Consider the following 26800-nt stretch of genomic DNA (forward strand, 5'->3'; position numbering starts at 1 on the left):
CATAGAGTAAAAATGCAACTTAATTATAAACTCTAATTTGTGAAAATATAGGCTATCTCCTTTCAAAGCTAAATCTTAGATCATGACATACGTGCACCATGACTTTAGGATTTTAAAGGAAAAAAATATCTGGGTATAAGCCTGTTCCCTGGTGGTTCAGATGGTAAAGAATATGCCTGCAAGGCAGGAGACATGGGTTCGATTTCTGGGTTGGGAAGATCCCTAGAGAAGGAAATGACAACCCACTCCACTAGCCTTGCCTGGAGTATCCCGTGGACAGAGAAGCCTGGTCGGCTACAGTCCATGGGGTCACAAAGAGCCGGACACAACTGAGTGAGTAAAACAACAACAATGACGACAAATCTTGGCTGCTTTTTTCTTTTTTTTTTTTTTTTAAGAGCTGGTTGTTAAACATTTACCAGCACACCACTGAGTGTCTATAAAGTACAGAGCGAAGGGAAGGGATTACTTTGTCTTGAGACATTTGGGGAAGCCACAAAATAGTGGTGACATTCTGACCTTGTAGGATGCAATAGGAATAGGCCAAAGGAGAGGAAAGATGGATGGAACTTTGACAGGGCACAGAGCCTGTGAGAGGAAATCCCAACTCATATTTTCCTCGGAGGTGATGACAGCAGAAGGCAAATGCAGTCGTGAGAAGCTTCTGTTGAAGGTGATAAATAGATACGCCTTGGGACTTAACTCTGGTGATATTTAACGGCAGCAGCCCTGGGTAATTTCCTGTGTCCTGAGGCTCAGGGTATACCTAGGGCAGGAACAGGTACAGTATTTTTTTGAAGTGAATCAGAGCCCTCTGCACTGGGATAAAATGCAGATTCCCAGGCTCCTCCTCAAACCTATTGATCAGATTCCCTTGGAGTCACAGACCCAGAGACTGGCATTTTTCACAATGTCCCCAGAAGTTTCCTTGGACAGTTAAGCTGGAGAACCAGTATTTTTGTTTTGTTTTTGAAAACTAGTATTTCAAAGCCACTCCATCAGTGATTCTCCACTGGGCATGATTTCTCCAGTTGTCTGGAGACATTACTGATTGTCATGACTGTGGAAGGGTTCCTTGTATCTGGTGGCCTGAGGCCAGAGACACTGCTCAGACATCCCCCAGTGCACAGCACAGCGCCCCCCAACGGAGAATGATCTGACCCAAATGTCAATAGGGTTGAGGCTCAGAAACCCTGGTCTAGGTCATAATCAAGGGCTCTGTAGTAAATACATGAAGTCTGGTTGTGTCACTGGGTGGTTCCTTACCTTGCTAAGGTGGGGGGCTGGAATGGGGTTATGGACCTCCATGTCCAGATATGGGGCCGCCAAGTTTTCTTGGAACTGGGCAGAGCTGACATCTACTGAATCCATACAGATGATACACTGGAAGCTGCTCATTCATTGATTTGCTGAAGTTATTTTTTCTCCCCTCTGCTACCAATTTTTTTTTCCTTTATTGAATTATTCTCACAAAATTTTTGCCACTTCTTTGGGAAAAAGCTTTGCTCAGCTTGTGCTGGGTTTTTGGTTTTTTTTTTTTTGCCATCCAGAAGACAGAGTGACCTTGAGAGCGTATTGCTTAAGAATTGAAAAGTGTTCCTGTTTATAGAAAACACAAAAAGCAAACTTTGGAAATTCTTTTTCAAAGAATTTAAGTTTAAATTACAAACTTAAAACTTCAGGGTTTAAGTGTGTAAGAAGCCAGCTCTCTTACTGAGATCCTGTCCAGCTTGTCCCTTTGAATAAGTTCACCAGATCAACCTTGTAGGTAAGGTGAACTTGAGTGAAAGGTAGACACACGTCTTTAATTTTTTTTTCTTCTTAACCAAACCTCAGTGCCTATTTTTCTAATAACAGTTGTCTTTAAAATTGTGCCTTGGGCCCTTATTGGGTAAAGATTCTCGTTCATTTGCCGTGTTTCAGCAGACTTGTGTGCTCGTTCCCGTTAAGATCTGTCTCTTAGATGCACGGTTCATCTATATGGAAGCGAGGTGGCGGACATCCCCCCTCCCCCCGCCCCGAGTGCCGGTTTCGGCTCAGGTGTTCTGAGTGACAATTAGGTTCCCTCCCCAGTGTTCGGTGCGAGATACTCTTTTCGAAATCCGCCTGGGTCCTGCGTGTGGCACTTTTCTGCTTGCAGTCGTTTTGTCCCTCTCAAATGCTTGCGTGCTTTTAGGGAGCTCTTAAAAGGCCAGGCCTTAAGCTAGTTAAGCTTTGAGGCGAGCCGGAGCTGTGAGATAAGAATAGAACGCATCTTTTACTCCGGGAGCTGGGGAGGCTGTTTCCAGCTGCTTCCAGTCATTGAAATCCTGAAAGCTCTCTAATCCTCGCGGAGGCAGCCCCTCCGGCTCCCAGAGCCCACCCTCTTCTCCTGATTGGCGAGGCTCCTCCGGGGCCCCCGCCAGCCACCTACGACGTCTCTGAGACCCGATTTGAAATAAGAGCCAGGCGGTCCCCGCTTCCCTGCGCCCGACTTTTCATAGGCTGGGAAGCGAAGCTTGAGAAACTTGACGTTGTCTTGGGCAGAGTGCGTGTAGCAACAGATCAAAGAAAAAAGGGGAAGAAAACGTGTTCTCAGCTGCCTGGGAACTCGCTGAGTTGCTTTTGTCTTGCGGGCTTCTGCTGGCTTTGGTGTTTCCCCTCGGAAGACCGCGGCGTGGGCTTCCAGGCGGCTCGCTCCCTGCTGGATGGGTGATGGAACTCTAAACATGAGGCAGGTGAGCTCCGGGGGCTGCAGGGGCGGGTGGAGAGGGAGGGCGCAGCGTGGGACCCCTGGGATGTGACTCCGGAGGGCTGGCCGGATGAGCAGATGCCTGGCCGAATGGTTCCATTTGGCGGAAGAACGGGGCTGCCTTTTCCTAAAGTAACCCATGAAGCAGATATCCTGAGGTTCCCCGCACTTCTGCCTCTAATGGGGATTGGCGACGTCAGGCAGTCATTGTAAAAGGCTTAATCGCGGTTCGTAGAACATGTAAATCACTTACAGTTTGCGGTGGCTGGAAGGTATTGTTCGGGATCTATCTGAAGCTCTGAGCCTCTTTCCTGTGCTTTGGGTGAGAATAAAGACAACGGAGTATCCTGAAAAAGAATTGAAGGGGGCCTCTTATCGTTTTGGCTCCCCATCCTGAGCACTTACTGTGTTTATGGCTGAGAAGGTGGCACCAGCCCGAAATTAGCACAGACAGTCCTTCCAGGAAAATTGTGTTTTTCTGTTCTAGCAGTCTTGAAACTACTATTGCTTCTGGACAGGAGAGGACAGCCCTGAGAGTCGTGAGCTGAGAAAGGGCTCGGGGATTACTTCCATGAGTCTTTGAAGAGAATTCTAAACCAGCAGCTTCTTCCGTGGCTGCGGGCATGATGATAAAATTTCTTATCAGCCTAAGTCGAGCTTTATAGCTCTGCTTGTAAGAAAAGCCAAAAGTGAGTGTACAAAGCCAAGAAAAGGGTGTGATTTATAGCTCAACCAAAGTTATAGAAGAATCTTATGTCAATATTTCAGTATCAAGATCCGTACTCATATAAGGGGCAGAGAAACTGGGAAAACATACTAGTAGGCTGGCAAGGGCAGAGAACTCCAAGAGGAGTGGTATTGACTTTGCCAGCTCTAAGTAAATGTGGGTGGGGAAAGTTATCATCCATGTTACCACCAGGAAAACTCTGCACTTTTTTCTTCTAAGTGGGTTGGGCACTCACCACCCTGCGCGCTTTGGGGTGAGTGAGTTGCATAAGGAGCAAACTTTCTGTTTTAGGGCTGGAGCGAGGGGTTAGAACTTTCCCTTTCCTGTAGTCTGGGGCAGTGAAGCAGAGCCCCCTCTGTATGGTCAGGTTTCGAAAAGACCCTCTGCCTTCTTGCCTCCTTGCCTGCTCACTAAGCAAGTGTGCTTGCTTGGAAAGTGGCAGTGAGTGCAGAAAAGCAGGCTTACACTCGCAAACACTTATGTGTTTCCAGTGAATTGCTCGGCCTCTTGCTGAAGACTGGGGCCGTTGATCAGTTTCAAGTTCTGCAAACTCACGGTTTGACCCCCCTTGTTTTTCTGTTGAGCAGTCCCGATGGGATGAGGGAAAGAAGCAAGAAGCCTAAATGGAAAGGATTTAGCCAAAGAAAAAAGGAACGCAAAACATTTTTGACAAAGGTCCTGGACTGGAACAAAGAAGTCATTTGATCCGTTGCAGAGCCACCTGTCCTCTTGGTATCTGAGCTCACTTTTCAGAATCCCTGTTCCCACACAATTCCTCTGGAATGGAGGCACTCCCTGTGGATGCCAGAGGCATGCTGTCCGAAGCATGGGACAGGTTTTCCCATGCCTTGCTCCTTGTGGCATTCGCATAGATTGGACTTCAGCCCAGTCATGAAGTTTTAAGGGTACACATGGAGTAACTCAGTCATTTAATGAATGGGCAGCTTTTCATCCCTAACTGTATATCCAGTAATTTTTTGGCCTGTTTGGTACTTGAAAAGAGGGTAGACTAGGGGTGGGGTGACAGACAGGAAGAGAAGTGGGGGGTGTAGTCAGGGGTCTTCGGAAGAATCTAGGCAGTTCCAGCGACTCGGGAATCTGACACGTTGTTCTGCAACAGGAACGTGTAGGGGAATGAGATGGTGGAGTTACTGGCTTGGATTAAGCCCAACTTGATTTGAGTTTCTCTTCGGGGGAAACTCGTGTCCAGGTGGGGTGACTCGCACCCACCCGCGAATTTGTCATCTCAGCCCAGCAGCTCCAGTTGGGCTTGCAGTGTTAACTATCAAAGAGATCCATGTGTCACCAGCTCAGCAATGAAATCCAATCTCTTCCCTGAGGAGTGATCCATCGCCAGGGCTGCACAGACTCTGAACAATGGCGTGGCTGCCAAGAGACCCCCGCCCCTGACTAGCCACAGCGGGTAGCCAGAAATGGCTGGCAGAATTAGAAAGCTGCCTGACCGGCCATGAGATTCAGAGGGGTTTTGCCTTCTGCCAGGTGGGAGGAAAAGGAACCGGTACAGAGGAATAGTGTTCTTTGAGGATTCCTAAGGCCACGCTGAGTTGGGCCAAAAGAAAAGGGTGAACCTGATTTGCCTCTATCAGGAAGTCATTTTAAAGCGTGTGCCAACCTTTCTCTGCCCACTGATCATAAATGGGAAACTTCTGAAACTTCCTTGAGCAGGAATTTGCTGTGTTCCCAGGCAAAAAGAAAGGCATGGCCACCTGTTCAAGCAGCCCAGCCAAAAACAACAGGTTTGCCCGTGGCATTCCCACAACTGCAGATGCCCTCCTCAAATGGCACACCACCCATTGTCCCTGCAAATGAGAAGACCAAATAATTGTCTCTCGAGCTAAGGGGAAAAAATCAGGTTCTTTAGACAACATTGCCTACCAGATGTATTTTGGGTTTTTAATACGTGATGAATTTAGGAAACACTCCAAGAAAAGAGGGTGCTCACTCTATTTCTGATGGACTGAAATCATTGCAGTTGCCTCTAGCATGAAGGGAAAGAATGAGGTATTAACCAGCGCTTTAAGCAGCTGCTAAATTCTTGCATGGCTGGGATAGTGCTATTACAAGGAAGTTGTGACTCAGTTTGATCAGTTTTGCATTCTTCAGATTTGAATTAAAATGCCCAAGGACATCTGGTTTAATAATGAATGTCTTTGTATTAATCTTTCCTTTGAGGATTAGAGAGTCCTTTACAAACACGATCTATTTATTCTCTGCCATATCCCCAGGAGAGAATGAGATGGCAGTTTGATCCTCACTGAAAAAAATGGTGAGATGAAGGCAGAGAAAGGTGAAGTAGAGAGATACATGGCAAAGCAGGTACAAGCCTGAGATGAATGCTACCCAGCCGGAAAGACAGACAGCTTGCACAGGCTCAGAATGGCCAGTGAGTGGAGGGATTAATGGCAACTCTCTTACAGCTTCCCTTTTCTTATTCTATAACCAGCATATATTGTCCCAAGTATGTTTTATGGTTTCCTTCATTTGAAAGTCAAGTCTATAAAAGTGTAAAAGGCATTTCTGTTCTCATTTGTCCCAACATTGAGATCAGGCAGTTTTTATGACATCACCTAGACAGATACTGAAACTAACCAGAATTTAAAGTCTGTATCTGAGACATGGTCCTTTCACCAGATACCGTAGGGTTTTTAAGTTTTTGCACATGGTTTGGAGGTCCAGTATCTTCAACACACCTTAGAATTTTCATTTATTCCCTACTATCTCTCCTTAGCAGAGAATTTTATAATTGTGGCTTGTTGTCAGATTAAAGATCTTTATTGGTTGTGTTGAAATAGTTTTTTCAAGTTGGCTTTTCCTTGCCATTCGTTAGGACCTGTGCTTGTAGTTTGCTTGACTAGGGACTGCATAGGCTGTGAGCAAATCCTTTAATTGGTACTTGCATGTTATCCTCAGACATTCCAGCAAGTTTTAAGGCTAAGTGTGTATGTGGATGTCTCCTGGCTTTGATCCCTTGTGTGGTAAATAGACATCCAAGGTAGCCATGGCAACCTGGGCTGTGCATTGGTGAAAGAGGGGGATTTGGTCACTGGACAAAGAGTAATTTGTTTGATTAGAAAAAGGTGGGACCGATCAGGGCATTTTTTTAAACCTTCGTGATTTAGGGATCACAGTTCATCCAAACCATTTAGATTTTTCTCAATAGGCAAAAAAAGTGACTGGCTAACTGCGACCAGCGTATGTTGCCGACGTAATTTAAATACTTTTTTGTCAAGTGGTTGCTACTTTCAAAAAGCTACTAATAAAATGAAAGGGAAGTCCAAAGTATTATATCAGTTTTCCTGTTGTACATAATATGAATTTTCAGAGCTTGGTGGAATTTTAAAAAGAAATACCCAAAGCTGATTGGGCGGTGTGCATTTCAGTTATCCACCTGCAGAGGTCAGGCTTGAAGTGTCTATGGTGGAAGGCCAGGCACTGGATGCTGCTGCTGGGAACTGAGATCAGTCAGAGAGAATTGCTCAGCTTTTTTGGAACAGTTAGTTAGCGATTCTTTAATCTTGTGACCAAAGCCACAGATGAAACTGAGTTCATTCAAGGAAGAGAATATCAAATACACCGTGATTAAAGAAAGGGCTCCAAAAGCCAGGTCAAATAGGAATCTAATCTCCATTAAGATACGGGACAGTTTAACAACACAATGCTTTTTGGCTCATTATCAGCTCCTTTTATTTCACATGAAACCCATCTCCGAGGTTTTGTTGTAGAAGATTGTTTGCCTCGTTTTATGAAGTGGCATAGAAATTCCTTTAAATGGAAGGACAAAATATTAGGGACTCTTCCAGATCCACAGGAACTTTTTTCCCTCCGGGGAAAGATATGTCATTGACATGAGCAGGAAAGTTAATGCCTACAGAAGGTAATGTGATGTTAAAGAGGTCAGAAAATTTGAGGCACTGGAAAAAAAATAATGCTAAGGGAGGACTTGGCTGTAAAACAAAGAAAAACCACACAGCTTTGTGCTATAAAAGAGAAGTTCTTGGTAAAAAGAGCAACAACAACAACAAAAAGGAAGAGATGCTGATCATTAGCAGTAGATTTTTATATATAGTCAGATATTTACGATGTTGTTGTTTCATCGCTAAGTTGTTTGACTCTTTTGCAGCCCCATGGACTGTAGCCCACCAGGCTCCTCTGTCCATGGGGTTTCCCAGACAAGAAACCTGGAGAGGGTTGCCATTTCCTTCTCCACTATCTATCACGAAATAGTACAAAAAGGAGAAATAATATACAGATTCTCCTTCATTTCTTATATTATTCAAGGACATTTACTGAGTACTTAAAGAATTAGTATATTCATTAGTTCATTCAGTAAAACTACCCTAAATGATTCCCTGGAGACTCAGCGGTAAAGAATCCACCTGCCAATGCAGGAGACTTGGGTTCCATCCCTGGGTCGGAAAGATCCCCTGGAGGAGGGCATGGCAAACCACTCCAGTATTCTTGCCCAGAAAATCCCATGGACACAGGAGCCCAGTGGGCTATAGTCCATGGGGTCTAAAAACAGTCAGACACAACTTAGTGACTAAACAACAACAACAACAACAATAAATGATTATTATATGCCAGGCCACTTTTGGGTTGCAAACATGATTTTGATACAGGCCCTGAACTCAAAGAACTTTTAATTTTATGTCTACTTTATTATACCAATAGCACAGTGTAAGTTATGCATGGGTAAAATGCCTGCTCATTAATAAATATATTTATATGATTAAGAATCCACTTAATAAATTGGTGGTAGCCAAAACTTTACTTAACTGTGAAAGCCTGAGAAAGGATTTGTAATTGTGAGATTTAATTTTTACCCACATATCCATTTGCGGGAATGTATGAATTCCTAGTTTAAATAAATGTATGCTAATCAGTAAATAGTCATTTAATTCATTTTTCTCAATAGAGAAAAATAACTCATAGGTGGTGGTCCCCCAAATCTAGGACTGCATGATGTTCTTAGAGTTTGTTGTTTGAAACCCAGAACACTTTCCAGGGAGAAATGGTGCCTAATTGGGACTAAAACACTATTTTAAAAAATAACCAGTCTGATTAATGACAGATGAAGTTCTGCATTTTGAGGGCAGGCCTCCACGTGGTACAGGATGGAAGATAGAGAAGGGATTGTATACTTCCGGTAATAGGCCAGTCTTAAAATACCTGAGGTAGGAAAAGTTTACACTAGTTTTCACCTTTTTCCATGTTTCTAGTAGCCTCTGGGTTGCACTGGGATATCTCTCCCAGACATACCCTAATACTCAATCAACTGAGCTTCCATCATTGCTTCATCTTCCCTCCCTCCCCTCCCCCACCTCCAAACCACACTCTTGTTTCCTCTAAACAATGGTCTTGACCAGATGTTGGGAGCAAAGCGATGTGAATGTGCTAAAGCTCATGACTCTTTGCCCTTTAACCCCCAGGATGAATCTTTTTTTTTTTTTTTCCTGGATGAATCTTTAGTTGGGGACATAGCAGGCACTAGAGCTGGGAGCTGCAGAAATCACAAATGCCCTTTTAGGGACAATGTTTGTGGGCAGGGTCATGCCTTGGGCAGACAGGACTTGCTGGTGTGTGTCCCCATGGGTCAGACCTCTTCACTAGTTCTTTTCTCAGCATCCTGCCTGAATTTCTGGACTCCCTGTGGTCTTTGTGAGTGACACCTAAGGGGCCAAGTGAGGGGAGTGATGTCATTTGTGGGTTTGTTGTTCGTAAGTACAGGCTTTGTATGCTGAGCACTGTCTACTTGGATCAGAATAAATGGAAAGGATATAGCTACAACTTCCTCTAATCCACACAAGTATTGGAAATGGTGTATTTATTTACAGTTATTCCTTTGTCTGCCTATCTTGGGACTGAGTTAGTCAAGAGCATGAGTTAAAATACCTCTTAACACATTATTGACCAGGAGATTTTTTTCCAGAAGCTAATGCCTGTGGCCGGTGATTTTTTTTTGTAAATGAATGTTGAAACATCTCAAGTCAATAACGTTTGGGTAACAATAGATGTATTAATACATCTCTGGTCAGTAAGTTGTTCATTACCTTGAGAGCTCAAGTCCAAGCACAGTGCCTGACACACAATAAGAATCCATAAATACTTTTTGCCATTTGCAGCAACATGGATGAACCTAGGGATTGTCCTATTAAGTGGAGTCAGCCAGACAGAGAAAGAAACATTATGATATTGCTTACATTGTGGAATCTTAAAAAAAAAAAAAAGGAATTATATACAAAGCCAAAATAGGCCCACAGACGTAGAAAACAAACTTACAGTTAGTTACAAAAGAGAAAAGGAGGGGATGAATTAGGAGTTTGGAATGAATATATACACACTACTGTATATAAAATAGATAATCAGCAAGGCCCTACTGTATAGCACAGGGAACTATACTCAATATTTTGTAATAACCTATAAGGGAAAAGAATCTGAAAAAAAAAATAGTTGTTTAGTCACTGAGGCGTGTCTGACTCTTTGCAACCCCATAGACTGCAGCACACCAGGCTTCCCTGTCTTTCACCATCTCCTGGAGTTTGCTCAAACTCAGGTCCATTGAGTTGGTGATGCCATCCAACCGTCTCATCCTCTGTCATCCCCTTCTCCTGCCTTCAATCTTTCCCAGCATCAGAATCTTTTCCAGTGAGTCAGCTCTTCGCATCAGGTGGGTAGAGTAGTGGAGCTTCAGTTTCAGCTCAGTCCCTTCAATGAATGTTCAGGGTTGATTTCCTTTAGGACTGACTGGTTTGATCTCCTTGCTGTCCAAGGGACACTCAAGAATCTTCTCCAGCACCACAATTCGAAAGCATCAATTTTCCAGAACTCAACCTTCTTTATGGTCCAACTCTTAACATCTGTACATGACTACTGGAAAAACCATAGCTTGAACTATATGGACCTTTGTTGGCAAAGTGATGTCTCTGCTTTTTAATACACTTTCTAGGTTCATTGTAGCTTTTCTTCCTGGGAGCAAGTGTCTTTTAATTTCATAGCTGCAGTCACCATCTGCAGTGATTTTGGAGCCCAAGAAAATAAAATCTGTCACTGTTTCCACTGTTTCCCCACCTGTTTGCCATGAAGTAATGGGACCAGATGCCATGATCTTAGTTTTTTAAATGTTGAGTATTAAGCTGGCTTTTTCACTCTCCTCTCTCACTTGCATCAAGAAGCTCTTTAGTTCCTCTTTGCTTTCTGCTATTAAAGTAGTATCATCTGCATATCTGAGGTTATTGGTATTTCTCCCGGCACTCTTGATTCTAGCTTGTGCTTTATCCACCCCGGCATTTCACATGATATAATCTGCATATAAGTTAAATAAGCAGGGTGACAGTATACAGCCTTGACGTACTCCTTTCCCAGTTTTGAACCAGTCCGTTGTTCCACGTCCTGTTCTAACTGTTGCTTCTTGACTTGCATACAGATTTCTCAGGAGGCAAGTAAGGTGGTCTGGTATTCCCATCTCTTGAAGAATTTTCCACAGTTTCTGTGATCCACACAGTCAAAGGCTTTAGTGTAGTCAGTGCAGCAGATGTAGATGTTTTCCTGGAATTCCCTTGCTTTTTCTATGATCCAGCGGATGTTAGTAATTTGATTTCTGGTTCCTCTGCCTTTTCTAAATCCAGCTTGTACATCTGGAAGTTCTTGGTTCATGCACCGCTGAAGCCTAGCTGAAGGATTTTGAGCATTACCTCAAAAAAACAAAAATAGTGATACGTGTGTGTGTATGTGTATGATTCATTTGACTGTATGGCTGATACTAACACAACATTGTAAATCAACAATACTTGAATAAAAATAAGATTTTAAAAATAATCAATAAATATTTTTCAGGTGCATCCTGGATGAATTTTGACAGGAAAGAAAATGGAAAATGCTCTTTAAGATCAACAGAATATGAGGAAGAAAGGGCATTAGAAAGGTTGGGGGAACAGCATGAATTGAATAGGCTGCCGTCAGAGAAAAATGAAAATAGCTTTCCATTGCTTAACCATCTAGTCCTCTCAGTTGTGTTCTGAGTGAGGCCACAACTCAGAGTGTGGCAGGTAGCTTGTCTTATGTACTCCATGATGGGGCTACAGAAGTGATTAAGAAAGGGGACATGTCCTCCAACAGCTCAAAGCCTAAAAACAAAGATGGAATCTGCTGCTTGCTCTCATTGAGCCAAACCTGATGTTTTAGCCTTTGGTCCACGTGCAGTGGGTTTATTTTGCCAGGTGAGTGGCATGTCCAAGGTCACTCAGCAACTGAGAGCCTATTTCTGGAAGGACTCTGAAGTCTTCCGCTTTATCCCATGCATATGGCGGCCACATTTACTACAGTGAAACTCAAGTCATATGCTGGACACAGCATTTTCACTGTTTCTGGTGTGACAGACTATCTGAGAGTTATGGTTAAAATGATAAAATAGAAATTTCTGAGAGGTTGAGTGGTTTGTGGAGACAACAGGACTAATACATTTTCAAAGGGTCCATACGGTAGACTGTGTTATCTGTTATCTATCCAGTTGTGAAGTGTGCCTTCAGTTGTATGCATTTTGAAGTGATCTTTCCTAAACAGTTAGGAGGAAAGGAGCTGTTTGACAAATGGAATTCATTGAGTGCCCTGCTGAGTTCTCAGTAGCTAGATAAATGGCCAGATGAGGCTAAATGTAAATGAAAGACATCACCCAATATTAGAAGTCTACACAGGATCAAGTCTCCTATAGGAGATGTGTTAGGAATTCAGACAAAAAGTGCTGATTAAAAGTTTAGCATTTGTGGGGTAAAGTGTTAGCACAGAGGAATGCATTACATTCTATGAGGGAGCAAAGTTTACATTTAGAACAGGTGTCTCCTAGATTCCCCATCTTATTCTCTATTGACTGTAGCAGATGCCTTCTAATTTGGATGTTTTGGGATCACGTACTAATTTAATGTGCTAGTAAGTTCCAACAAATTGGCTAATAGGTTGATGGTTTATAATGAGTCAAGAATCAGCAAAGATTGTATCACTTTTAGGAGAAAATACCATCCAAAAAATCCAAGTAGTCTTGTTCTGTGGTTTTTTTTTTTTTTTTTTTTTGACCATGCCACAGGGCATGTGGGGTCTTTGTTCCTAGACCCAGGATTGAACCTGTGCTCCCTACACTGGAAGTGCAGAGTCTTAACCACTGGACCACCAGAGTCCCCCAAGTAGTATTACATTTAATTTTGTGCTATTTTGTCTATATAGCCTTGGCTCTGATTTTCGATACGTATGAAAATGTCAGAGAGGAACAACTGGGTGGATTATGTTTCCAAAGAAGAAAGTTTAAAGAGTGAGATGAGTCCTTGTTTTTTCTTTCTTTTTTTTTTTTTTTTTACAAATGAGTCAGCTAAGCTTTGTGGAAATAGTTTAGGAAAGTGAAATGGGAACAATTAGAAGGGAGAAGAAAGTGTGTGTTGTTTCAGTCAACCTATGGGGAAAGTGGAATAGAAAAAATTGTCTATTCAGTAAGTGACTTGGTTTTTTTCATTGGTCAGTGTTTCAAGCAGATTTCTAAAGAAATAATGATGAGGCAGCCCTTTGCGTATGGTTGTGAGCTAAAGAAGGAAACCAAGTTGTAATAATTGATGGAGAGGAGTATGGCTTTCTGAGTAGAGAAAAACATGATAGTAGACTATTCAATAATGAATATTTATTGCTTAATGCTTCTTAGCCTGGAGGAGACACTTTCTGAATATTTTGAACAGTTCCCCTTTCTAACATTTCAGCTGTCAGAATTGAATAGTTCACATGTAAACTACATTGTTTTGGTTTAACTAACAAAGAGTGATAAGACGTGAATAGTTTGTGACAGCCCGAACATTGATAACAGAAGACATTAATGCCTGCAGACACAGCCTACATGGTAAGATTCTGGGAGCAAAAATGCTTATTATGTTAGGCCAACGTGCTTTGACCTAGTTTTGCTTTTCTGCTTGGAAATTATGTCAAAATTCGTTACATCATCCCTGTGGATGAGCAATTGCATGTTCTTGTTTATTTCAGCATCATTTTATTCGTTTGTGTATTTAGTTCTGACCTCCAAGAAGCCAAACTAATCCTCATTGACTTGCCTTGTCCTTTTGAAATGAGTCTCCTGCATGCTAAAGAGAGAGGATTTTATGTATTAACAAAACAATCGAGGATGCAGTCTTCAAAGACACGAATTTCTCCTTGATCGGAGCCACAACTGCCCTCTTGAAGGCTCTAAGAGGCCAAGTAGTGTTCCTTTCTTTGTCTTACGGGGATGGTTCAGATTACTGTGCCAGAGTTGAATAACAAAAAAATTAAATAAGACAGGGAGGTTGATGGGGTACTTCTCAGCCCATCATCTTTAAGTTTGTCCATTGCATATTTCTGCTTTCTTCATCCAGTCAAAACTGGCCTGACATATTTTTCCTATTTAACATTTTTATTGAATAATTTTCAAAATGAATTATTTCCTCAGTTGATTTCAAACACATTTCCCCCTTGCCATTTAATACTTTGTATCACGAGGGGAAAGAACCGTTTAATTCTTTCATACATTTATGAATTCAAATCTTCAAAGAGTGTGAGTTCTTCCACTGATCCATTGACGTCGAATTTACAAGTATAATTTGCTACCAAAAGACCTTGAACGGTTTTTGGTGCGCACGTTTTGGCATTCCTTATTAAACAAATATAATCAGGCAAAAGCCCGCAAGAATATGTATTCGTGGTTCCTCTTGAAAAATCGACCATTTGCTGTTGTTTTCTAATGAAATCCCTTTGTTGTTAGCTCCTTTGCAAATCCCGTGTCTGAAGGCAGAAAACCTAAGAAGGGAGTGTCCCCTTCAAAGCATTCCCAAACCCACTGAATTTTAACCAGGTAAATTGCTGATTAGCTATGGATCATTTAAAGAAACAGTATGAAAGTAATTGGGACAGGCACAAGCCCTAACTGTGATCCCAGGGCGCTTCAGAAGTTGATTGAAACAGTCAACGCAGAGGATTCTTTTCCTCAGCTGGTCCTTAAGCTAATTTGAATACAAGCATCTTGAAGAAAAACTTCTTCAGAAGATTTCTGGAACCCCTAATTGGCATACAAACACTGTCACTTCTAAGCTACCTAAAATGTGAAATAGACTATGCAGCTCCTATGGTGATACTCATTTCTAGGTGTGGATAGCATACTCCCAGCATTTTTTTGCTATTATCACAGGCAGATACAAATATTTCCCTCATCTTACAGAAACAGTGGCCTTCTGTGTAGCCTATGTGCACCCTATTTTTTTCTGCTTTGTAATTTATCCTGGAGATGTTTTCATAACAGTGGACAAAGACCTTCAACAACCGCATTGCGTTCTGTAGTGACAGCATACCATAATTTATTTCATTCTTCCCTACTGGTCACATTGGTTGTGTCCAGTCTTTTTTTAAAATTTATTTTTGATCAGAGTATAATTCCCAAGTGGCACTAGCGGTAAAGAACCTGCCTGCCAATGCAGGAGATGCAAGAGACGTGGGTTCGATCCCTGAGGTGGGAAGATCGTTGGAGGAGGAAATGGCAACCTGCTCCAGTATTCTTGCCTGGGAAATTACATGGACTGAGGAACCTGGTGGGTTACAGTACACAGGGTCACAAAGAATCTGGCACAACTGAGCTCACACACACACACACACACACACACACATAATTGTTTTACAGTGTTGTGTTGGTTTCTGCTGTACAACAGTATGAATCAGCCATGAGAATGCATATAACCGCTCCCTCTTGAGCCTCCTTCCTACCCAGCCCAACCCCCTGCCACCCCACCCCTCTAGGTTGTCACAGAGCAGCAAACTGAGTTTCCTGTGTTATACGGCAACTTCGCACTAGCTATCTATTTCGCACATGGTAGTGTACATATGTCGGGGCTACTCTCTTAGTTGGTCCCACCTTCTTCCCTACTCTGTCCACAGGTCCGTTCTCTACAGCTGCGCCTCTGTTCCTGCCCTGCAGATGGGTTCATCAGTACCATTTTTGTAGGCTCCAGCGTGTCCAGTCTTTTGCCATGAAAACAGTGTATACAGAAAAGCCTCTTGCATTGGTCAGTTTGTGTGGGACAGATGTATCTGTATCGTAAATCCCTAGAAATGGAATTTCTGGGTCAAAGACTACACTGCAGTTTCTGATTTTGATCAGTCAGTGAAGTTGCCTACTCAGGGTATGTGAGTGCTTCCTCAGGGCCTCCTCAGGACAGTGTGTTGTCCGCCTTGGGCATCTTTGTCTATTTGCTACTGGAAAAGAGGTCACGCTGTGTACATTTCTCTTCTGAATGATGTACTTCAGCACTATTTGCATTTCTTGTGCAATGTCTGTTCACGTCTTCCACTTCAGATCGTTTTTGATGTTTATTTTTCAGGCTATGTACCTTTATCATCATTCACCAAGGAGATCTAGCTTGTTGACTTTCCCCAAGTATGTTCAAAATAAGCCAAAAGGGGATCCTGTAGTCATGTATCTAATTCGAATGATTTTCTATGAATGGAAGTGGGGCTGGTTCAAAGCAAACATTCATGCGAGAGTCTGGATTTCTAGGCCTATTGGTCACTTCCTCTTCCACTCTGCAGCCAGCGACTGTCAAGAGGCTGAACTTTGTAAAGCAGAGATAACCTCCAACATGTGGGAAGCTTGCTACTGAGGGTCTACTTTGGGGAGGATGCGTCTGTCGTTAGCACTCAGTTTGTTGGAATTGTGACCATTTTCCAAGGAAATGAGAGCTTCCACTTGCAATACTTAAGATCCTGGAAAGTCTTTAAGGAAATAGTCTCCACTTTTCCTGTCAGATTGATAAATGTCAAGATGCGTCACTGATAAGAATGATTTTAATATTTCTGCACAGCGTTGTTCTGTATCACCCGTTTTGAAGACTGGGGCTTTATGATTTAGACCAACGAGAGAACTCTTGCGCCGGTCTGAGGTTTCAGTGTGTGTTTTTTCATTTAGTATGGAAGATTATTTAGTGCTTAGAAATATGGACAAAAAGTCTTTATCACTTTATGGAAATGATCCTACTATTCAGTCATGTGTGATTGCAGTTACCGCCCCTGTAAAATGGAAATAAAATACAAGCAATAATCATAATACCTATAAGTTTTTTGTAAAGATTGAGTTACTATTCATTTACCACTTAGAATAGCACCTGATACAGTCAGTACTATATGTGTGTGTGTAGTTTCGAAAAAAATATTTATTATTTATTTATATGGCTATGCCGGGTCTTCGTTGTGGCATGCGGGATCTTCAGTTGCAGATGCGGACACTTAGTTGTGGCTTATGGGATCTAGTTCCCTGACCAGGAATCAAACCTGGGCCCCCTGCATCAGGACTGTGGAGTCTTAGTCACTGGACTACCAGGGAAGTCCCAAGTGTGTGTTAACTAAAGTTAAAGAATGGTGGTTGTCAAGAATCATGAAGAGTCTGAGACTTTATCGCACTTGCCCACCAGCAACTTAGCCTGCCACTGTTTCTTCGTTGTTGGCAGAAAACATGAGACTCCTGGGTCAGAGACACAGGACTTACTACTCACAGCACAGCAAGTGGCATGAGCATCGTGTTCATGTCCTTTCTCCTTGCCCCCCAAGTTTCCCAGAACAGGACAGAGGACCCCAGATGGATGTCCTGTGCACAAAAGAATTGCCTCCCAGATGGGGCTCCTGAGCTGAGGAACTCTGGATTTCTTGTGATTGATAGGAAGCACACGCCTGCCCATTGCTCTGGGAGCAGACATGATCTCTATGTCCCAGGGTCATTAGATAAAAGATGTTGAAAAAATCATGTGGAACAAAAGCCAGCAGCAGCGCCTTTGCTCCTAAGATGTGCAAAACGCAAGGGAGCCCTGGAAAATTTTCTCCCAATGGTAGTCCAGTGAAGTATCTGAATCTTTGCTTCTCAGAGCCCTAAGAGTTCTGCAGAACTACCCAGAGCTGGAAGAGGGAAGAGGGAAGAGGTACAAGAGCAAGAACCATCCTCTAGTTCTCTGCTTTTCCAGTAAGAAGAGCTTGGATGTGTTCTGCTTTTCTCCTCTCCCAGAATGTTGGGCTTCCAGTTAAGACTTCCTTGGAACAAAGGGATCTTTCTTTAGGGGAAAAAAAAGGAAAAGAAAATGCCAGGTCTAGTACAGTGGTGTTTGACATTTTGACAGTGATAAAGTCGTTGAGAGAATCACTCCAGGCAGCAGATTGGGAAGCACAGTATCAGAGATCCTTCGGGGAGGCCCCTGATGTACCACTTCCTAGCTCTGTGACCTTGGGCTGATGGCTTAAGCCTCCCCACTTTCCTAACATATAAAATGGAGATGCTATTACCATCTCCTGGGGTTTATGTAATAACTAAATGAAAAATGATATATAAAAAATGAAGTGTAAAGCACTTCCAGTCTCTATTTGCTATATATCAGGCATTTAAGAAACATTCAGTTACTTTCTCTTTTGGTGGAAACAAACTGAGGGTTTCAGAAGAGTCTTATTTTTATGGACATTTCCACCGGTTTAGCCATGGAATGAATACATACCTGGAGAAGGCAATGGCACCCCACTCCAGTACTCTTGCCTGCAAAATCCCATGGACGGAGGAGCCTGGTGGGCTGCAGTCCAGGGGGTCGCTAAGAGTCGGACACGACTGAGCGACTTCACTTTCCCTTTTCACTTTCATGCATTGGAGAAGGAAATGGCAGCCCACTCCAGTGTTCTTGCCTGGAGAATCCCAGGGACGGGGGAGCCTGGTGGGCTGCCGTCTATGGGGTCACACAGAGTTGGACACAAGTGACGCGACTTAGCAGCAGCACCTAGCCACACAGAGACGTGTATGTAGACACATGTACATACAGTAGGGTAGTGTGTTATATGAATGTAATAATGCTCTCAAGGCATCTCTTCAGTCAAGTATCTACCTCTGTGTGTGCATATATGTATAAAAATATCCCTGTAAAGTGTGAGAAAACTCATTTGTTGCTGAAAAATATTCTGTAGTAGGACAAACTCTCCTAATATGCTAAAATAATACCAAATCTCATTGATGAATGTGATCAATCATCATTAGTTTTCATAGATTAAAGAAAATTACTCTGACATTTGTTAAAACAGTAAGGAAGACTTTATTCAGGACTATTGCAATAGCTGTAGGGGAGGGAAATCGGAATTCAACTCTGAATACAGCAGAGACAACTGGGAATTCATCGCCAATGAGCAGAACAGAGGGATCAGTGGATGGAAAGGTAACTAAGAGGGGACATCAAGGGTAGGGGAATTCTTGCTAAATCAACTTAACAGGGTTCTTACTGAAGACAGGCCACGGTGATCTGGTCTCAAGGGTGGGGGATTACCTCTACACAGACTTAGCACAGGATTCTTGCTAGCACTTGTGATGTACGGGCCCAGCCAGGACAGAGGTCAAGGTTGAGGCTTAGTCAAGAGGAGGGCTCAGAGGAGCCTGGCTAAAGTTTGGTTGAGAAAAATCTTTGTCATATAGCATCACCTAAGAAAGGTTTCCTTCCTCATCTTTTCTATTCTTAACAGTAGTTAAGATTCTTTTGCGTATTATACATCTTATATTTAAAACTATATCAGAATTCAGGACATAACTACATAAACAGGAATTATGTCCTGAAAACAAAAGTGAAATACTGAGTGGAATAGTAAATACAAAAGGTAGAAATGGAAAAGAATGTATTTTATAGGGCATGGTGCCTAGCTGCTGCTGCTGCTGCTGCTGCTTCTAAGTCGCTTCAGCCGTGCCTAGAATTACCACAAATTAGAACTGAGACTCTAACACTGATCAGCCCTACAACTGTGAACATGGTTTTTGAATGCTCTTGTTTCCCAGGGCTCTGTTGATATAGGAAGATAGTTTTAAGGGTTTTTTTTTCTGTTTTAAAATAATTCTAGAGCCATAGGAAATTGCAAAACAATATACAAGGAAGTCCTATGCACCCTTCCCCCGCCCCATGCCCCATCTTTAACCTCTGGCAACCAATAATCTGTTCTCCGTCTCTATAATTTTGACCTTTCAAGAATATTATATAAATATAATCATATATAAGATTGGCTTTTTTTTCACTCAGCATAATTCTCTAGAGGTTCATCCAAGTTGTTGTGTCTGTCAGTGGTTGTGGTGGTTCAGTCACTGAATCACGTCTGACTCTTTGCAACCCCATGAACTGTAGTCTGCCAGGCTCCTCTGTCCATGGGATTCTCCAGGCAAGAATAGTGGAGTGGGTTGCCATTTCCTTCTGCAGAGGATCTTCCCGGCCCTGGGATCAAACCCAGGTCCTCTGCATTGCAGGCAGATTCTTTACCCTTTCAGCCACCAGAGAAGCCCTATTTACTTATTTATAACCCTGACCAGGAATCAAACTGGGTCCAAGTTCCAACCTTATTTTTATTTTAGCCATTCTAGGTGTATAGTAGTATCTCATTTGTATTTGTTTTTTTAAAGGTGAAGAAATATGTCATAATCTAGTATAGTTGTGTTCATGTCTCCCAGGTAAAATTCTCACACCCAAATGGGCCATTTCCCAGGTTTGGCTGCCCATCTGGGTGCTGCTGCTAACTACTAATCTCTTCAAATGTATTTTTTCCCCATTATGGTGGAAGATTAGTGCTTCATGGAGAAATATAACAGCCCTTGTTTCTTAAGTAGCTTATACTCAGTGCTTTAAAATATGAATTGAACACACAAAATGAAATCAGACTTCATCCGTGTGGTTTTTGTTTTACCTTGTATTGATGTTTTATCACTTATGCTGATTTTCATGATTATTTTAACAGGTATACAATCGAACAGATAATAAAATATCTTTATAAAATGAGTTATATCTGTACGTGCATAGAAAATTTTACTGAGAAATTGATTTGACTTGTTTCTCTTAATTCTCTAATAGTAGAGGTTTTAAGGCATTTAAAGAACTTTAAAGCAGGCAAGAGAAAATGAAGTTGGTTTTTAAAATTTGAATCATACTTATATGGTAAAAACGATTTATTATTTATCTTACTCCATTAAAAATATTTCCTTGTTTTTCTTTTACTAACTTTTGGCTGTGCTGGGTCTTTGCTGCTGTGCATGGCTTTCCCTAGTTGTGGAGAACTGGATGCACTCGCTAGTTGTGGTCCACAGGTGCCGGAGTCCAGCTCCAGCGGGTCTAGAGTTCCCTCAGGATGGACGGCGTCGGCGATACGAATGAGAAGACATAGCGAGTCTCAGCGTTTCCAAGTGTCTTCTAACTTTATTGTTTTTAAGACAGCTTTTATATTTTTAGTGGTATATAGAAACAAATGTAAAGTATAGAGTCATACCAATTCAGCTTAAGGGGCATACTGACTTAGCTTAATGGGTATATCTTAATGGGCCTATCAAGTTAGCTCAATGGGCCAGCAGTTTCGACCCTCATTGAAGCTGTTTGCGTGTCTTTAGTTACAAAAAGCCTCATTTTGTTTACATCATCTTCTGGCCTGGTGGCCTGCTAACACCTTGTGACTCTCCATTGATAAGGGTTGATCAGTCAGAACACTTTTGTATAGGGCACATCAGGAAAGAATTCATCAACAGGAAGTTTTAAGGTAAAACCTGTTTTTGGTAACTTACTCTATGCCTTGAGCTTAACAGAAAAGAATGTCGTTCCATAAGGTCAAAGAACAGCAAGCTGAAATTCAGCTCTAAGAATCATCAGTTAAATCAACAATTGTCTTATTATTTGTATTAAAGCCAAACTTTTATTTATATAAATCTCTAACTATTACGCTTTCAATACATTAAGAGTAAAAACATAGTGAGTAAATATAGATTAAGTAACAGTTTCATAAAGCAATATTTCTTATATTTCCTAACAAGCCTTTTTTCCTGCGAAGGGTTTTGTGCCCATAGGGGCTTTCTGTGCAGAGGCTCTCAATGCTGTTTTATTATTAAGGAATAGTCATGCACATTAGCTCCAAAGGCACAGGTACATTTATTAAACAAACCAATATGTTAGCAAAAGGAATTTAGATCAGCATACTCTATATCCCAGATAATTTTATTTAGGGTGCTACCATTCAGGGGCCTTGTTGATTTGAGGTTTCAGAATGATCTGTTTTAGAAGGGAATCAGGAAAGGCCTTTTGCCTAAGTCACAGAAAATAAGAAGAGGTTTATTATAGCAAGCGTCAGAAAGAGAGATCTCATTTTTAAGGTGAGCGCTGAGGCAGCCTCTCGAGAATCCCTGAGGCCTGAGTTGCTCTGCTCGTCAGTCCTTCTCCTCATGACTCTGTCGTGAGCTGGCTCCCGGCACACAGGCGTCTTATTCTGGTGCCTTCTCCTTCTGTGGAGCACAGGCTCTAGGGCTCATGGGCCCAGCAGTTGTGGCACACTGGGCTTAGTCACTTGGCAGCATGTGGGATCTTCCCAGACCAGAGGTTGAACCCATGTGCCCTGCATTGCAAGGTGGACTGTTAACCTCCAGGGAAGCCCATACTCAATTTTTTTCCCTTTAAATTATATTTATAAGGTACAAGTATGCTTTATGCTTATTATATCTTAATATATTACATATTTTTCTATTTTAGAATTAAAGGATAGTAAAATGATTATTGTATGAAATACTATTAGTGGTAGATTCTTAGTATTAGAATTAAAATAGATATTTTATATATACATATAAATTACAGGGTACCTGAGAATAGGATAAACTATAACCACCTGTGAAACTTAAATGTTCCTCTATCAGTTATACCATTTCAATTCAACTTCATTCTTCACCCTTCCTTCATTTTATTGGGCTTCTCTAGTGGCTCAGACAGTAAAGAATGTGCCTGTAGGAGACCTGGGTTTGATCCCTGGATCGGAAAGATCCCCTGGAGAAGGAAATGGCAACCCACTCCAGTATTCTTGCTTGGAGAATTCCATGGACAGAGGAGTCTGGTGGGCTGCAGTCCATGGAGTCACAAAGAGTCGGACGTGACTGAGTGACTTTCACTTTCATTTTATTAGTAATAGAATATAAGTTGTTACAGTGTGCTTAAGAATTTGAACCACAGTTACCATTAATTCATAGCTACTGTGGCTGTGCCTATAAATGATGCCACTGAGCTGTGTGGTAATACAAATCCCTCAGAAATGCTGCAGCCTTCCTTTCTCAGGAATAGAGATTTATAAACTGCCTGGGGATATCACTATTTGTAGTGAAGGCATGGCCTGAAGTGTTCTTGTTCCTTTCTGTGCTCTTGTGTTCCCCGCAGACTAAACTCAAGTGACACTTAAATACTGCAAAGGCTCTTGGGAGTGTATGAGTAGTTTTTAATTATTTATTTTTAATTGGAAGATAATTGCTTTACAATATTGTGTTGGTTTTTGCCATGTATCAACATGAGTCAGCCCTAGGTATATGTATGTCCCCTCCCTCGGTGTATGAGTTTTAATAAGAAAATTTACCAAGAAAATATACAAGTAAGAGCGCATTGACCATTGACTCCCCAAATAATAGAATGCATTTGCAAATGTATTTGTTTCATAGTATGACAAATTATACGCAAAAATACTTGAAGATGCTTTACTCTATTTAAAAACTGCTCAAAGGGCTTTGTAGATTATGTTGAGAGAAGGCTCTGGAAGAAGAAATATATCTGCATGAGCCAAGAAAGTGAACCACCTTTGTTTTTAGGATTAGAGAGAGGAATTTTTACTTCTAAAGAGAGAATACAAATTCTACATAGGCCAAAATCGCCCACCTTGTAGAAAGTCATACCAGTGTTCTTTATGTGTTATTTTTTCAGAGAGTGTCTTTAAAGTTACAACATTATAACTTCAGGCGTCCTTCATTTAACTTTATTTAAGATCTGTATTATGGTAACTTCATGCACACTTCCGTTTCTTATACAGTCCTTATGCACAGAGCAAGAGATTCATTTATTTTGGGAGTTACATAGCAAAGAGTTGCTGAATCCAAAATAACATCCCTCTAATTTCCAATATTTTCTGGCAAGCTCTATTTTAAACATACGATGCCATGGGATAAACCTAATCATGTGACCTTGGTCCCCAGCATTCTCATGTTTGCCTTCCCTTCTTTTATATGACTTCCCTGGTGGCTCAGATGGTAAGGAGTCTGTGTGCAATGCAGGAGACCAGGGTTCAATCCCTGGGTTGGAAATGGAGAAGGAAATGGCAACCCTCTCCAGTATTCTTGCCTGGAGAATCCCATGGACGGAGGAGCCTGGTGGGCTACAGTCCATGGGGTCACAAAGAGTCAGACATGACTGAGCGACTTCACTTTCACTTCTTTTATATACATGAAGCGTATAAGGTGACCTTTTAGGGTTATATTATCTTCTTACAGATTGTGATTAATTTGCAGACGTTATCACAGCAACTGAATATTCACTCAGATCCTTAAAATGTCAGTAAAGAAAAGAAACCTTCAATTTTTGGCAATTCTTTTAAACAGCTCTTTGAATTGAGTCCTTGAAATCTGTACAGTGGAATTTTCCCCAATGTTAGCCCGAAGCTTATTTACCTACCTGTTGAATAGATGGATTACTGAATTAATGAATGGAAAGTAAATTGTTTAAATGTAATGTACTGGTTATTTGGAATAAAATCTCACTTCCATGTAATGGAACATCATCACTGAAGTTGTGGGAGTTTTCAAATACTCTTCAGTTCAGTTGAATTCAGTCATTCAGTCATGTCCGACTCTTTGTGACCCCATGGACTACAGCCCACCAGGCTTCCCTGTCCATCACCAACTCCAAGAGCTTGCTCAAGCTCATGTCCATTGAGTCAGTGATGCCATCCAACCATCTCACCTTTACCCTTTGACAACCATAAGTTTGTTTTCTGAGTCTGTGAGTCTGTTTCTGTTTTGTAAATAAGTTCATTTATGTCATTTTTTTAGATTCTACTTGTAAGTGATATCATATGATATTTGTTTAAAAAAGAGTGTAATACTAACTAGCTGGTAAAAATCTCTGACACTTACCTATAAATGTTGACTAACACTTTCCTTTTCATTTGCTAACTTGTGACATAGATCGTGGGAAGATTACATTACTGTTGGCATTGAGACCTCTTCGTTATCACTTTCGAAAACATACCAATCCTTGGGGTTGAACCATCATAGCTGCTTTAAACTATATCTGTCCGAATGGGTTCCCATTCACCATCCTTGCCAGAGAGTCTACATCCTTAAGAGTTAAAGGTCTGGTCTATCTCTTCGAACCTTATGCTATTGGAATTCCTGTAATGCCACCAGCACCTAAGGGCCCCAGGGATGCTTCCATGGCAGGGGTGTTCTGCCAAGGAGACCCCTTCCAATTTGGGACATCATTTGCGGGTACACAGTTTGTCTTCAGGTGAAATCTGTATCTGTCTCCTGATGGTTTTTACCCACATTTGGTCCCTCTACACAGCACGGAACAACTGCTGTTACTCTGTTCTCTGACAACACTTCAACGATAAAGCTAACAAGACCATACGTGTTTGATTTAGACTGTATCCTTCAGGATCAAGCAGTGTTCATAAGTACAGATGTCCAACAGGGAAAGACTGTCCATGGGAAAGACTCACCTGGTTGGAGGAAAGAGATAGCATTTGGCTTCCAATACCCAATGACCTGAAGGCTGCTATTATAAATTCTCACTGTCCAGATTATAGGGACTTTGCCTGGCTTACTTCTCGAATGGAAATTCTGCGTCTTTACTAGTGAGTGAGCAATAACATGACGGCAGACATTTAGGTACAAGAAAAAAAATCATTAATGGACAAAGTTTGAATTTTTCCTCTTAGCTTGTCTGGTACTCCATGGATAGTCACAATATTGTGTGGATGTGTGTTACAGAACTCAAATATATTAATCAGATAAAGGAGTGATAAGATGGAAGGGAAGAAAATAGGGGACAGATAAGTAGGAAGAGTGTGAGCTAATAGCAGCTTTCTTCAGATATTTGGCAGGTTAAAGGCCAAATTTTATTTTGAGCATCTTAAGAAATTACATACTTTTTTTTATAAAAGACTAAAACTCTGAGAAATACAGTTGCCAATACAATGTGTAAGGGTTTGACAGATCAAGCCAGTATCTAATGAAAAGTACAGTTGTGAAGATCTGGATCTGAAAATCTAGTGTGTGCTTCCTCATCCAGCACAGTGCTTGGCATCCACCAGCTGCTCTACAAATATTTGTTGGGTAAATGATAGGATGAGCACATGGAGGCTGGCTGATGCCTTGAATGGCATTGCTCAGCCTCATGGGTGTACCTTTGGCCTGTAAGAAAAGTCTGTGGTCTATTTTCATCATCTCAAAAAGCAATTGGATAATTATTACTTTGAAGTGAGTATTTGCATCAGATACTTCTGCTGCTGCTGCTGCTAAGTCGCTTCAGTCGTGTCTGACTCTGTGCGACCCCATAGACGGCAGCTCACCAGGCTCCACCGTCCCTGGGATTCTCCAGGCAAGAACACTGGAGTGGGTTGCCATTTCCTTCTCCATCAGATACTTCTAGACTAGGGGAATTTCCGAAGTTAAAAGTGAAGAGATTTTTTAAAATATTCTGCTAAGTGAGAGAAGCCAGCCATAAAGAGCCACATACTGACTGATGTGTTTATATGAAATGTCCAGAATAAGCAAATTTTATAGAAATTTAAACTAGGTAGGGTAATGGCACCCCACTCCAGTACTCTTGCCTGGAAAATCCCATGGACAGAGGAGCCTGGTGGGCTACAGTCCATGGGGTCGCTAAGAGTCGGACACGACTGAGTGACTTCACTTTCACTTTTCCCTTTCATGCACTGGAGAAGGAAATGGCAACCCACTCCAGTGTTCTTGCCTGGAGAATCCCAGGGATGGCGGAGCCTGGTGGGCTGCCGTCTATGGGGTCGCACAGAGTTGGACACGACTGAAGTGACTTAGCAGCAGCAGCAAGGTTTCCCTGGTGGTCCAGTGGTTGAGACTCCATGCTTCCACTAAACTAAGGTCTCACATACTGTGGGGCATGGCCAACATTTTTTTTTTTTTCAGAAGGTAGATTAGTCGTTCTCAGGAGATGAGAGGAGGGGAAAATTGGGACTGATATTGGGTGGTGTGACTGACATTGGGTGGGGTTTCTTTTAGGGGTGATGCTAGTGTTCTGGAATTAATGGTGATGGCTGCACATCTCTGTGAAGACACCAAAAACCCCTGAATTGTGCAGGTTAAGTGGTTGAGTTTGTGATCTGTGAATTACATTTCAGCAAAGCTGTTTTTAACAGTATAATACTGATAAGTATATAATACTGATAAGCACAGCACTCAGTATTAAAAAAAAAGAGGAGGGGAGGGTAGTGGTTAAAACGTCAGGAACCACTTGCTA

The 26800-nt window shown here is 41.8% G+C and overlaps 1 protein-coding gene across 2 annotated transcripts in view; it reads left to right on the forward strand.

The window, feature by feature from the left end:
- The first annotated feature begins 2216 nt into the window (after positions 1–2216).
- Positions 2217–26800, forward strand: part of MID1 (midline 1) — a 186408-nt gene continuing 161824 nt past the window's right edge. Inside the window, exon 1 of one of the 2 annotated variants that reach the window (XM_081566133.1) lies at positions 2217–2717. The gene's annotated coding sequence lies outside the window, so the exon portion shown is untranslated. The remainder of the gene's footprint in view (positions 2718–26800) is intronic. The other variant, XM_081566135.1, reaches the window with a different exon arrangement.

This window comes from Giraffa tippelskirchi, chromosome X (assembly GCF_054371585.1).
Source record: "Giraffa tippelskirchi isolate mGirTip1 chromosome X, T2T-mGirTip1v1.2.pri, whole genome shotgun sequence".
In the NCBI taxonomy this organism is placed as follows: Eukaryota; Metazoa; Chordata; class Mammalia; order Artiodactyla; family Giraffidae; genus Giraffa; species Giraffa tippelskirchi.